The sequence below is a fragment of the Synchiropus splendidus genome, chromosome 3 (genome assembly GCF_027744825.2).
Source record: "Synchiropus splendidus isolate RoL2022-P1 chromosome 3, RoL_Sspl_1.0, whole genome shotgun sequence".
Classification (NCBI taxonomy): domain Eukaryota; kingdom Metazoa; phylum Chordata; class Actinopteri; order Syngnathiformes; family Callionymidae; genus Synchiropus; species Synchiropus splendidus.
This window is the reverse complement of record NC_071336.1, coordinates 22,293,089-22,305,182: the sequence shown is the minus strand read 5'-3', so window position 1 is coordinate 22,305,182 and position 12,094 is coordinate 22,293,089.

Sequence of the window (12,094 nt, the reverse complement as noted above, 5' to 3'; positions counted from 1 at the left end):
AAAACAGCAAAACAATGTTGTGTGTGTGTGTGTGTGTGTGTGTGTACATGCTTAAACCAAACTTGAAGACATTTTTCAGAATACTCACTAGTAGATTGAGGACAGCCTGGCATCTGGGGACAAAGGTTGGTGATCCCCAACTAGATAACCTTCAACTTAAGAATGAAGACTTCAAAATAACTAGGTCATTATACTTGGTTTAAGTTTGGATGAGAGGCTGAGGAAAGAGAGGTTCCCAAAAGAGAAACAAATGTGTGTGTTTTTAAGAGCGAGAGAGAGAGACCCCATGAAGGTAAGTTGTCTACGAAATGGATGAATGAATGGAAGATTTGTTTTATTTGTCCTGGTATAACAAAAGCTGAAAAGACACAAGAGGACATGAACAGGTCAATTCATGTTGTCTAACAACATTGTAATAAACTCCATTATAAGATCTTACCTAAATACACAAAATGAGATGAAGTTTAAAAAGGTTTAAAATATTAAAGTGAATAATGTGATCAAACATATCCATATCGACAGATGACAGTGCTAAGATGCAGGGTGACAGTAAAGCATCATGGGTTTTTGTGCGCCACGCGTTCAAAAACATACACTGAACTGATCAGTGAGCCGACGTTTCTACAAAATTAGTTCTGGTCCAGTAATATAAAAGTCAAACCATAAAACAAGTTGCCACCAGTAATTTCTAAACAGGTTGGGGCACATGTTTGGTGATTCAGCTAAATTATTTAATGAGACCTCAGCCTCAAAGAGAGGGCAAAGAGCAATAAACTGCGGCGTAATAAACCATTATAGCAGGAGGAGGCCGCCGTGGCTGTGTACAGTAATGCAGTGTAAATCATTACAGAGCAGCTGCCATTAGGAGCCTTAATCCTGGCCAGAGACCTCAGTCGGCTGCCAGGGGTCCACAACCCGCCAGAGCCGCTGCAGTATGAGGCAGGTCATGTCGCGCGTCTTCTTCTTCCTGTCCATAGTTTTAATATAGAATATTCTTTGAGGCGTGCAGACATTAACAAATAGTACGGATTGTTGTTTGACACAACATGAATTTGGTTTTGATGAAGATATTTGAAATGCTGTGTTATAGTGATTATTCTAAACAGCAAACAAAGAAGAGTATCTTATGGTTAAGATCATGGTCATTTTGCACAAATCTTCATATTGCGAGTCGTGGCCAAACTGCTCTATAGTGTGACTCCATACTTTGATTTCTAGTTGGGCAGCCACAAAGACAACTAACCTAGCGTCATGTGATTGAAGACCCCAAAGAGGCGAAAATGGTAAATATTGAAGTTATTATTTTAAAAGTCGAATTTTGCTGTACTTGTCATGTGTTTTTCCCCATAAATAACACGATTACACATTCACTGTTTTGTTTAAATGTTTTTAATTTTACATTTAGAATAAATTAAATGATAATGTAAAGAAAAAAAAAATATTTGATTCTGATTCTGATATTTTAACCCCAAGTATGACGTAACTTTGCATCAAAAGATATTTTCAATTGAGTAAATTGAGTTCAAACAACGTCTAGGTCTGTCTTATTACGTAAATGTATGAAATGTAGTTGTATACATTTTCGTAGTGGTTCGGTTTGTTCGATAAATTGTGTAATCAAACAAACGCAACGTCATTATAATTGTGGTCAAGTCGTAAAAATGGCCGGTCGTCGCCGCTGTCGCTGGCGTCGTCTTCCCGGGAGTCAGCGGTGCCTCCGTCGATCTCCACGCCGCCTCCAGTGACGCTCCACCCGGGCAGCCCGCCGTCACTCACCGGTGACCGCGACACACGCTAGAAAAAAGAAATTCCCCCCAAACGCAAAACCTAAATAAACTTCTATCAAAGAACAACTCCGCTGTTTGTGAAAGACTCATTTTATTCGCATTTACTGCGATTAAACCGAAATGAATGGTTTTCTCAAGTCTGCTTTTCCCCTTTCGTGTCGAGGGGAAATGCAGCTCCGCGGCTGGTATTAGCTTCAGCTGCAAACACGCTCGAGCGTCGCTCTGCCGAGCTGTTGCGAAAACAATAGGCACATGTTTTCTGGCCGATTTCGAGGAGACCAGTGTATAACAATACAACCCTTTGCGCTTCATGTATCTGACTATACTCATTGTAATTGCTGTGCTTTTAGCGACGATTTGAATGCGTCGAACATAGTGCGGTGATTAAAAATGTCAATGTAATATAGTAATTTACGAGGTTATAATTCAAGATTATCTTGACTACGTCTACTATAGAACTTAAATACAAATCTTTGAAACCATCATTCCAATCACCATACGTGTGGGTTTATGTTTAGAAAGCCCGCGATAACACACGTCCTTGTCTGGTCTGAGGTGGAGACCTCCAGTCTGGACCATTGAACAGTACACAACTGCAGCGGTTTCACCACATGACCTGAACCCAGTGTACTAAATTATGTATACAGTCAATTAAAATCACTCTGACCACATTCCTGCTATGTGGTGCCATGTTGTTTTCCCAAATGCAGTTTTACCCCGATGCGTTTTTAACCTTACTTGCTGTTTGAGTATTATTGTCATGTATGTCATTTGGAAAATATGGGAAATGAAAATATATTGCAAGTTGCTAGTGAGCTCACAATCAAGTGTCATCTAATGAACAGAAACATCATTCACACAAAATGACACGACATTTGTTTTTACAAATATTAAATACTATTTAATACGTTAAATGAAGAGCGAGCCATATTTAGTGTCTATTACAATCACACACCCTTTTTCTCAATGAACAATGAATATATTCACCCATTGTGTGTATGAGGTAAATAAGGTTCCATTATGCTAAATGTGTGTGCTGTATTAATGATGTTTTTCCCATTATGAAAGACATGTTATTTTTGTGTTACTGTCATTGATCTCAGAATTCATTAATTTATGTTTTTTAATGCCAAAGCCATATATATATATATATATATATATATATATATATATATATATATATATATATATATATATATATATATATAGTCCTCCAACGTTGTATAATAATACAGTTTTCAGGTGCACATTTATGCACATAAGATCAGAACTGTCTGTTCTAATTGACAGATTAACCACTCATTTTCTCAGGTAAATTCAGTATATAGGGGGATATAGATCGGAGACATTTGATTATCAGGTAAAAAAGATCCGTCAGCGGCAGATCATTACTGATAATTACTTCCAAAACGATCGTTCATGTCGTGGGTCCTTGTAATGAAACGTGCGCTCTCTGAAATTCACTGGCAAGTTCATTTATAACGGCTCATAGGGAGGAGAGCAGTGCCTGGCGCAAGGACACCTGAATAGAGCACATTGAGGAGAAAAATGGAGCTAATTTAGGTTCTAGCCGTCACGTTGGAGCGACTGCTGCAATCAGGAATAATTGAGGAACAAGTATGTAAAAGAGAAGTGGGATTACTGCACCAGCAACAGCTGTTCACTGGTACAGACCAGGCTGCATAATTCTACTCACCAATGTGTTTGTGCGTGTGTGTGTGGTGGCGCACGTGCCGTGTGTTCTTGTGAGGACCAATTTCGGGGGGGGAAAAGCTTTTTCTTAGTTAGCCAAATTTTAGGGTTAAAACTTCAAAATAATTGGGTAAAGTTTGGTTTCCGGTCCTGGTTAAGGTTAGCCATTAGTTTTGGATGGTTAGGTTTAGGGTGAGAGGCTGGGGAAAAGGTTATGAGAGACTTCACCATGTCCTCACAGGGACATAAATACAAACTTATGTGTGTGTGTGTGTGCTGGCGAGCCCCCTCTCCTCCACCTATCCATAGGCCTCATTTATTATGCGGACTGGAGACCCCTGGGCGGTTGGTGTGTGTTTTGGAAGTTGGGAGAGAGAAGGGGCGAACGGTGGGGTGGGGGTGAGTGGGGATCACTTCTGATGCACACAATATCATGCTTAACTTTGGAAGGACACCGAGCGATAGCATTGTTGCTGGTTCACCGTGACGATTTTGTGCGTGTGTGTATGCGAGAGAGATACAAGTTTATCTTCATGTATAGCACTAGTTTACGATTGTGACGGTATATTAGTAGTAATGTGATAGTTTGTGTGTTTATTAACATGACTGGGATGTGTGTATGTGTACAGTAAGATTAAACACACACATGACTGACTGGAGACACACGGAGACAAAGTTAGCTCACCAAAACATATATCAGTAGAAACAGACCGACCATCATAGTGTGATGAGTGACGCACACAACTACACAACATACACACATGACCTTACACACAAACCAATCCAAGACTGTTTGACAAACTCAGGGTAAAAGTCAGGCGTGTTAAAGAAAGCGTGCACGTTTAAAAAGCAATGCACAGACAAACGTGGCAAACACACAAGCTCCCATAATTGCTCTCTCTCATCCAAAACAAATGGCTAAACTTAACCATGACTCTTCAACCAACTTTAACCCAATTATAATAAACTAGTCTTCCCCATTGTGTGAGACAGACGCACACATGCGGTCACAGCACTGACAACACACATGCACATTAGCTCACTACCAGTTCAAACTTTCACACACACTCCAGTGGTTGTACACTTGACCGCGACGTCACTTGCTAAGAGTCAGGCGTGGAAACAGCTGCAGCGTCTGGAGCACTTGAGCCTAAACAAGAGAATATAATCTAATAATCCAAAAGAAAAACAGCAATCGTGAACCGCTGAGCCTCTGTGCTTGTTTTTGGACTCACAGTCTCCAAGAACTTGAGGAGTGTGTGAGGTGTTGACCATCTCTCTGAGCGAATGGCCTGACTCCTTCTGCTACTGGAAGTATCAGACGTAAAATGTCATTGCCCACTTCTGGTCAAGACTGACATAAAAGTACAAATTTGGTCGTCAAATACAAATATTTCATTCATCAGATATTTCAAAGGTAAGAACTCATTCTCCCCTCCAGCCCCACGTCAAAATTGCTGAGGATCAACAATTGTATCAAACTCCTCTCATGTTTATGTCTAAAGACACAATGTTCTCCATTAGTGTTGGTCTCCTGTTGGAGTGCATTAGTGGAATCTGAATCTAAAAGCAGCCGTCTAATCTTTTAAAAGTCCCGGTGTAACGTCGGCCCGAGGACTATCGGAGAGGGGGATGGAGCCGGAGAGAGAAACTCAATCTAAAGCACCAGGTGCACCTTTTGTCGACATAATCTCCGGACCCTTGAGACCCTGCTCACAGTGGCCCACAAACACGGAGCCCTCATACATACACATGCTGCTTTGGCAACTCTGGTTCTGAATCTGAGAGAGACTTTGCAGTAATTGTCCCCAGAACTGGACCTCGGTCAGTGGCCGGCACCTGTGCAGACTCACTCCAGTTAAAAGTAACGACAACAAGGGTCCACATGTCTCAGGGGTGTAACCGTTGTCACATGTGAATTTAGAACACATGTGCAGACTTGATACAACTGTTTTCATGTGTGGAGCTTTTTTGGAGTATATCCTGTCATTATCATCATTTGTCGCTTGGTTTTCTCATGATTGTGACCTACAACACTGCAATAAGAGAGAAAGTGTTGTCTTGATGTATCATTTACAGTTGTGTGCTTTTAGTTCTCTTTTCATGCTCCTGATGTCTTAAGAAAGTGCTGCGCTTTATAAGAGCAAAGCTACATTTGTTTGTGATACAGAATGTATATTTGCATTGGATAGGTCAAAATGCCTTTTAAAACTAATCAAATGTATTTTCTTCCTTGGAAAAGCTACGTCTGTTACAACCAGTTTTCCAGAAATAATTAGAAATAACTAGTGAAAGGATCCAGCATAATGATAAACAACTTTATATTTTACATTTTACAGTAGCATTTTATCAATGACCAGATTTCAAGACAAAACAAGTTAACAGCCTCTGGTTATACAGAATTGATCATTTAAAAGTAGGCGTTTGGCAAGTCAATGTGTTTAAGGTAATCTGCTGCCCCTACTGGCCTGGAGTGAACGTCTCCAGCTACATTGGTTATAATTAGAATAGGTCAGAAAGATCAAAAATGTCTTTTTTTGACTTCTTCTTTACAGTGAATTTAGCTCAACACACCTCATCACTGCCATCTTGTATGACACATTCACAAATGTTTGTCTTCACTGGGAGAAAACCCTTAAATCATATTGCAATATTGAAAACATTCTAAAGAGCATGAGAATACATGTCAGATCTTTAAATACAGGGAATACGGGGACAATAATTATGAAGGGACTCTGGTAGAGGACCATCACTCACACAGAAACTCGTTCTGCTATGAGGTCTTCAACTGTTGCTGCAGATTTCCAGGAAGTATATCCAGCCTGCAGGCCTCGAGCTGCTGAAGACTTTGACATGGATCAAAACGACATACATTGTCTTTTTTACTCACAATTTTGGAGGTTCATAATTTCAGAAGAGAATTTTATTTTTCATCCACTTAATTTCACTTTAAACTGTTAATTTGTCAGAGTGACAAAAAGCTAGTTTTAGCATTTGCCGTTTATTATCGTGGTAGAAAAAAAAAAAGTCCCATGAACTTACAGTTGAAATCAACAAAGACTTCTATTAAAACATGTCATGAGTTCCTTCTCTTCATACAAACGTTCAAAATCAATTTGATCCCAACAGATGCTTTCATTGGTCTTGTTTCCAATCTAGATATGATTTTGGTGACCCTCTACTAAGATATTCATGTGAATGTTCAGAGTATTTTTTTATTTATTCGCATTTAGAAATGTGAAAGCAAAGAATGGAGTCAACCACTTGCACGATGAGGCACGTTAATCAATGCAGCATAGTGGATTGAAGTCAACCACTAAACTCATACAAAGGTTTAGGGATTGGATCCAAGGACAGAGAGTCTCATTGTGATTTAATCTCTCCACTGCCTGGACAAACATCTAATGTGACCTTCTTATCAGTCCACCAGGTTTATCTATCTATCACCGATCAATACTCACTTCTCCTCGTGCATGCTGGCTGAAGTAAGCATGTTTGTACCAAACAGGTTTCAAGGCCTTCCTTAACGGAGGTTAAAGTTCAGGTATAACCCTCCAGCGAGGAGCGACAGATGTTGCCTGGGGAAACTAGAGATAAAAAGAAAGGCTGGTCAAGAACGCCAGCCATTTATTCCAGTGGCATGTGTCCCCAACATCGGATCAAGAGAGACGAACAGTTGTTGTTATTGTTCCTGTTGTGTAGAACTTTGCCCAAGGTGGAAGCCCAAAAACCAGCCACCCTGGATGAGCACTGGAGTGGAACAGTTGCCTTTCAGCTATAGCTGCTCCTTAAAATACCGTCACTCACCCTCTACCGATCAATCTATTTTCATCGCAGTTGGATCTACATTTCACTCTGCATTATACAGAAGACGGAGCACAACCAAGACACCAAATTTCACCTTGATGCTGATGAAAGAATGCAGACATCCCTGCGCTTGTCAACGTGCTTTCGCGTGTCCTGAGCCAAGATTTGTGGTGACGATTTTCGTACCCACCTATCATACTAGTTTCAGTAGGGCTGGCTTGAAGTGGAAGTATGCTTTAGAATTAAGCAGGCCATTCCTGCATCCTGGCTGTCACTCTACCGACTATTGAGTGAGAGCCTGCATTGTAGTTGGCTCCTACATCTCACACAAAACCTAAAGTGACTTCTGATGTCGGTCAAAAAGCCGTGCTCTCATGGCATTAGAATGTATCTTTCACATTTACTGACATCAGATGTGGATCACATTTCAAGCTAGATCAGAAAATCACTTTTATCTCTCCATTGACTCTCACTCATATTTTTTGTTAATTTACAGTCCCATGAGGCGGAAGTAGATGGGTGTGACTTAGGCTCCCCATTGTATCACACATCGATTCTTATACTGACTCATCGACTCCACATGATCACCTGGAAACTGCTTCATATCTATATATCTATATATATATAGATATATAGATATATAGCAGCAAAATGTGATCAGTGAATGTGTAATTTTGACTATTAGAGGGAAAGAGTGAGGGAGAGAAGAGAGAAAATACTTGAGTGGGGGGGTCTTTTGTTCTGTCAAGGACTTAACACAATCAGAGTGTACAGTGTGTCAGGAGCGCACAGGCATATATCAACTTCAATCTCTTTTTAATGAAAAATCCTGCCCTCTCTAATATGTGCAAATTAACCTCTTCTCCTTCCCTCCATCCTGCCCCCCCGTCCCCGGTAGCGTCCCCTCCTCTGTCCCTCACAGAGGCCCCATCTCCCTTTCTCTATCTCTGTGTATCCCCCTCCTCATATTCCACCTCTTTGCTGGTTATCTGCACACACACCTCACCAGCACCCCAATATAGACTTAACATGAAAAATATACCTTTACATCAGGTCCCTACTCATGCCATTAAATGCATAGTTTTATGCTTGTTTTTGTTTCCCGTTTACTGTGATATGAGGGATATCAAGGGAACCTAAAACCAATTTGCCATTGTCTGGCAAAGAACCATCTGGTACATTCCACTTGTTTCTCTTAATGTGTTTCATGGTCACATCCATGTATAGAGCACAGATCATTTTCGGAATATTCAACACAGTAAATTAGTTTAAGTCCCTCAGCTTGCCGTTGCTCCATTATTTTGGAATTATTTTGCATATTATTTAGGTTATTGCAGCATCACAGCAGGTTACGCTGCATACCATGAGTTTTTCAGTCTCATCAGCTATTCTGTTTTTTATTGTTTTTTAAACATTTACAACTCCTCTGCAATCAGTCCTTAACCCATTATTTTCCCTTCTCTCTGACAGTTAAGAATGAAGAGAAACAGAAAGACGTTTCGGTCTCATATATTGAACTCAGTCAGCGCTTCAGTGTCACCATCATGGAGCTGTCATCACCATCAACACGCTTCCTTTGGCTGGTTTCTGGATAAAACTTGTAAGTTTATGAATAAAGTTAATAATAAATTGTTGACTTTGTGTTACAAGATTGATAGATGTTGAGCATCTAAAGCACAGAGTCACACATTAGATCATCGTCGTGCGCGTGAACCCTACTTACTTAGTGACCATGCAGGAATGTTGTCTCCTCTTGTGAGGACTCACGATCAAGGTGTTGAAGGTGGCTGAAGAATGAAACACCTATGTGTCAACATGCAACTCGGAAGACTGACTTCGCGTCACCACAGGACACAAAAGTGCACTTCTCCAATGTCAGTGAATTGCACCATGAGAGTGAGAATGGCTTGCACAAAGACTTAGCAGACTATGTTTCTGACAGCGTTTATTCCCCTGTTTCTTTGAAAGCATTAACAGGTGTCAGGGGGACCACATGTTTCTGGGGTTTGTCCAGATCACTGTCTGGATCTGGGGTTTTTCTTTACTCAGGACTTTATGCACACATGACTTCAGTATTTGGCTTAGTGGACCACCGATCCAACTGTTTTGAAATAAACCTGCTCAGTCTTGCGTGCAGCTCCATGATGGGCAAGCTGTTTGATGCTTTTGATGTCAACTACTGTCAGTGATATGTCCGAGGACGTTGCACAACATCACGGAGAAAATTGCATTGTTTGTATTTTTCTGACTTTGAAGGTAAGTAGCTCAGTGAACAGCTGCCTCCTGTACTGCGGAGCATTGAATCTCTTTAGCACGCTTCAAAAAGTTCCACGTTGTCATTGACCATGTTTACATGGCAGTTGACAAAACAGAATTATTGCCTTTGATCACCGTGCTAACACCTGCTATTTCTGGACGAAGCCCGCATGAAACTGTTGAACCGAAGACAGACTTCAACATGTATGGTACACTAACCATAACCGTAAAGTACATTGAAATAAAGGGAGCTTGATTTAGCTGTGTTGCTAACTAGCATGGAGCCTGGGTTGCCAGTCATTTCTAGCCAATCTATACAGCTGAGTTATGAGTGACCACACAGACTTTAATAACTCTAACCAATACAACATATGTGTATGTGTCAGCAATAGTATTTTTTTGCAACCAGACAGAGGGGTGAGTTCTTCCTGCTTGTACTCATGTGACATGCGTGTAGCCAATGGGCAAGAAGCGCCTGCTAGAGGACCAAACTGGAGTGCGGGAAAGGTCCGATGACATCAGGAATGGTTTCCATACGTCGCCCTCCAAGCTGCAGGTTTTCAATTCTCCCCACTTTCGGGCATCGAGAGAATGTGAAAGCCCAAAACATTCCAGCCTGCTCTTTCCCCCTTGTCCTGGTCCAGCACACACTCTGTCTCTCTCACACACACAAATCAGACCATTACCCTGATTATCCTAATGAGCCGGTCAGATCCGCGCGTCTCATTCTGCTCATGCTGATTGTCATTTAGAAATTACACCTAATGAGGAATTTTTAAAAACCACTGACACCGCTTGCTGCCCTAATGGATTTCCTGGTATGGAGTTGACCCCCCTCCTCCCCATCTCTGCCCAGCAGGAGGTCCGGCTATAGCCAGCCCCCCCCCCCCTCCTCCACTCTTGTCCCCTCCACCCCCACTGCACTAATTGGTGGTGACTGGTTTTGGTGAAAAGAAGTCATAATCATTGTTTCTGTTGCTAATTTAGGTGGTTAACTGAACTGTTTCGGCTGCAGGGCGGGGAAATTAGCGATTAAATCTATGTTCTCAGTCTTGGAGACCAGAGTGTCGGTGTTCGGTGTTGCTCTGGAAAGTTGAAATGAAGCCAGGACTGATGAAGTTTTAACCCCTCTCCCTCAAGTGCCGAGCCTACCTGCATGTGTGGAGCCTGCCTGCTTGGTGTTTTGGGGGGTAATCCAGAGAAATGAGGGAATAATGGGGGTCTCTCTCTGTCACACACACACTAGCGCAGACAAGCATGCAAATCAAAGCCATCAACAGCTTGTGATGAAGTGAGATGTCGTGGCATAAACAGTGTGTGTGCCGTTGCCATGGAAGCCACTTTCACCTCACAGGCCTCGGAAAGACAGGACGAGAGACAGGAACGCACAAAGAGCCAGCCAGACAGACAGGCAGTGACAGAGGAACAGTAATGCAGAGCGACAGGCGGACAGTTCTTTCTCTCTCCTTTAGCTACCTTTAATAGCTTTTCATACATTCTGGGAGAGAAGACGCAGCGTTGGCTCAACTGTGGAGCAGTTTAATTAGCACAAAGGAGCTCCATCATGGACTTAGGAGTCCTCTTTTCTGGCCCAGTGATTCATGTGCTGCTCATCCTGAACCAGGCCAGGGCAGCGAGGGCATTTTTGTTTGCTTACATTTACGGCATGAAAACACAGCGATGACAATGCTGATCATGTTATCAACGTTTCACACCATTGAGGGCTCCAAACACAGAGCTTGGACAGGTGTCTAGAGACTCTCCAGGGACTGAGATGTAGACTGCAGACTGACTTCCACTACAGCCATATTTTAGATAGCAAGACACAGGAATATATAAAAATATAAAACTTGTACTACGAAACATAAAAGCAAAATTGTGACTGTCATATCGCTGTGCCTTTGTGATACATTCTAGTTCAAATATTATTCCTGATGGATGCCACTGTCTTGTTTTTGGTCGTAGGAGTAATGCCAATAAAAATTCATAATTCTTTAGTGTGCATAGAGTAGGAGTAAGATTTGAGATCATGAGGGATACAGAATACCACCTGCTAGAAGTAAGAGTTGCTCAGTAGTGAGTCCTGCCATGATGTGCTTCAGAGAAAGTAGCTCTGACACAAAGACAAGTAGCTAAAACTGAAGTGTCAATGTTACAGAGGCTTGGGTTTTCACTGGGAGAGATTAGGAAGGACCAGATTAGAATCCAGTATATTTCAGCGAGTCTAGACTCAAACACAGAGCGTTTGGTGACAAGACACGTCTACAACCCATCATGATGCAATTTTTATGACAGATGTTTTTTATTGTTTTGACAGAATATTTCATGTTTATCGTTTTTGTTAAAATGTGTGCCTAACAAAATACCTGAAAATACATTTGACATTTTCAGGCTGCAAAAATTTCTTTATTTCATACATTACAAAAATAGAATATAATTGCTTTGTCATGAAGTTACATTCCATAAATACACGACACATTTTATTTCAGTAACTTGGTGACAATTTACACCATTTTCATATGTGATTTTCCTCTCATGACAACATGATGTTT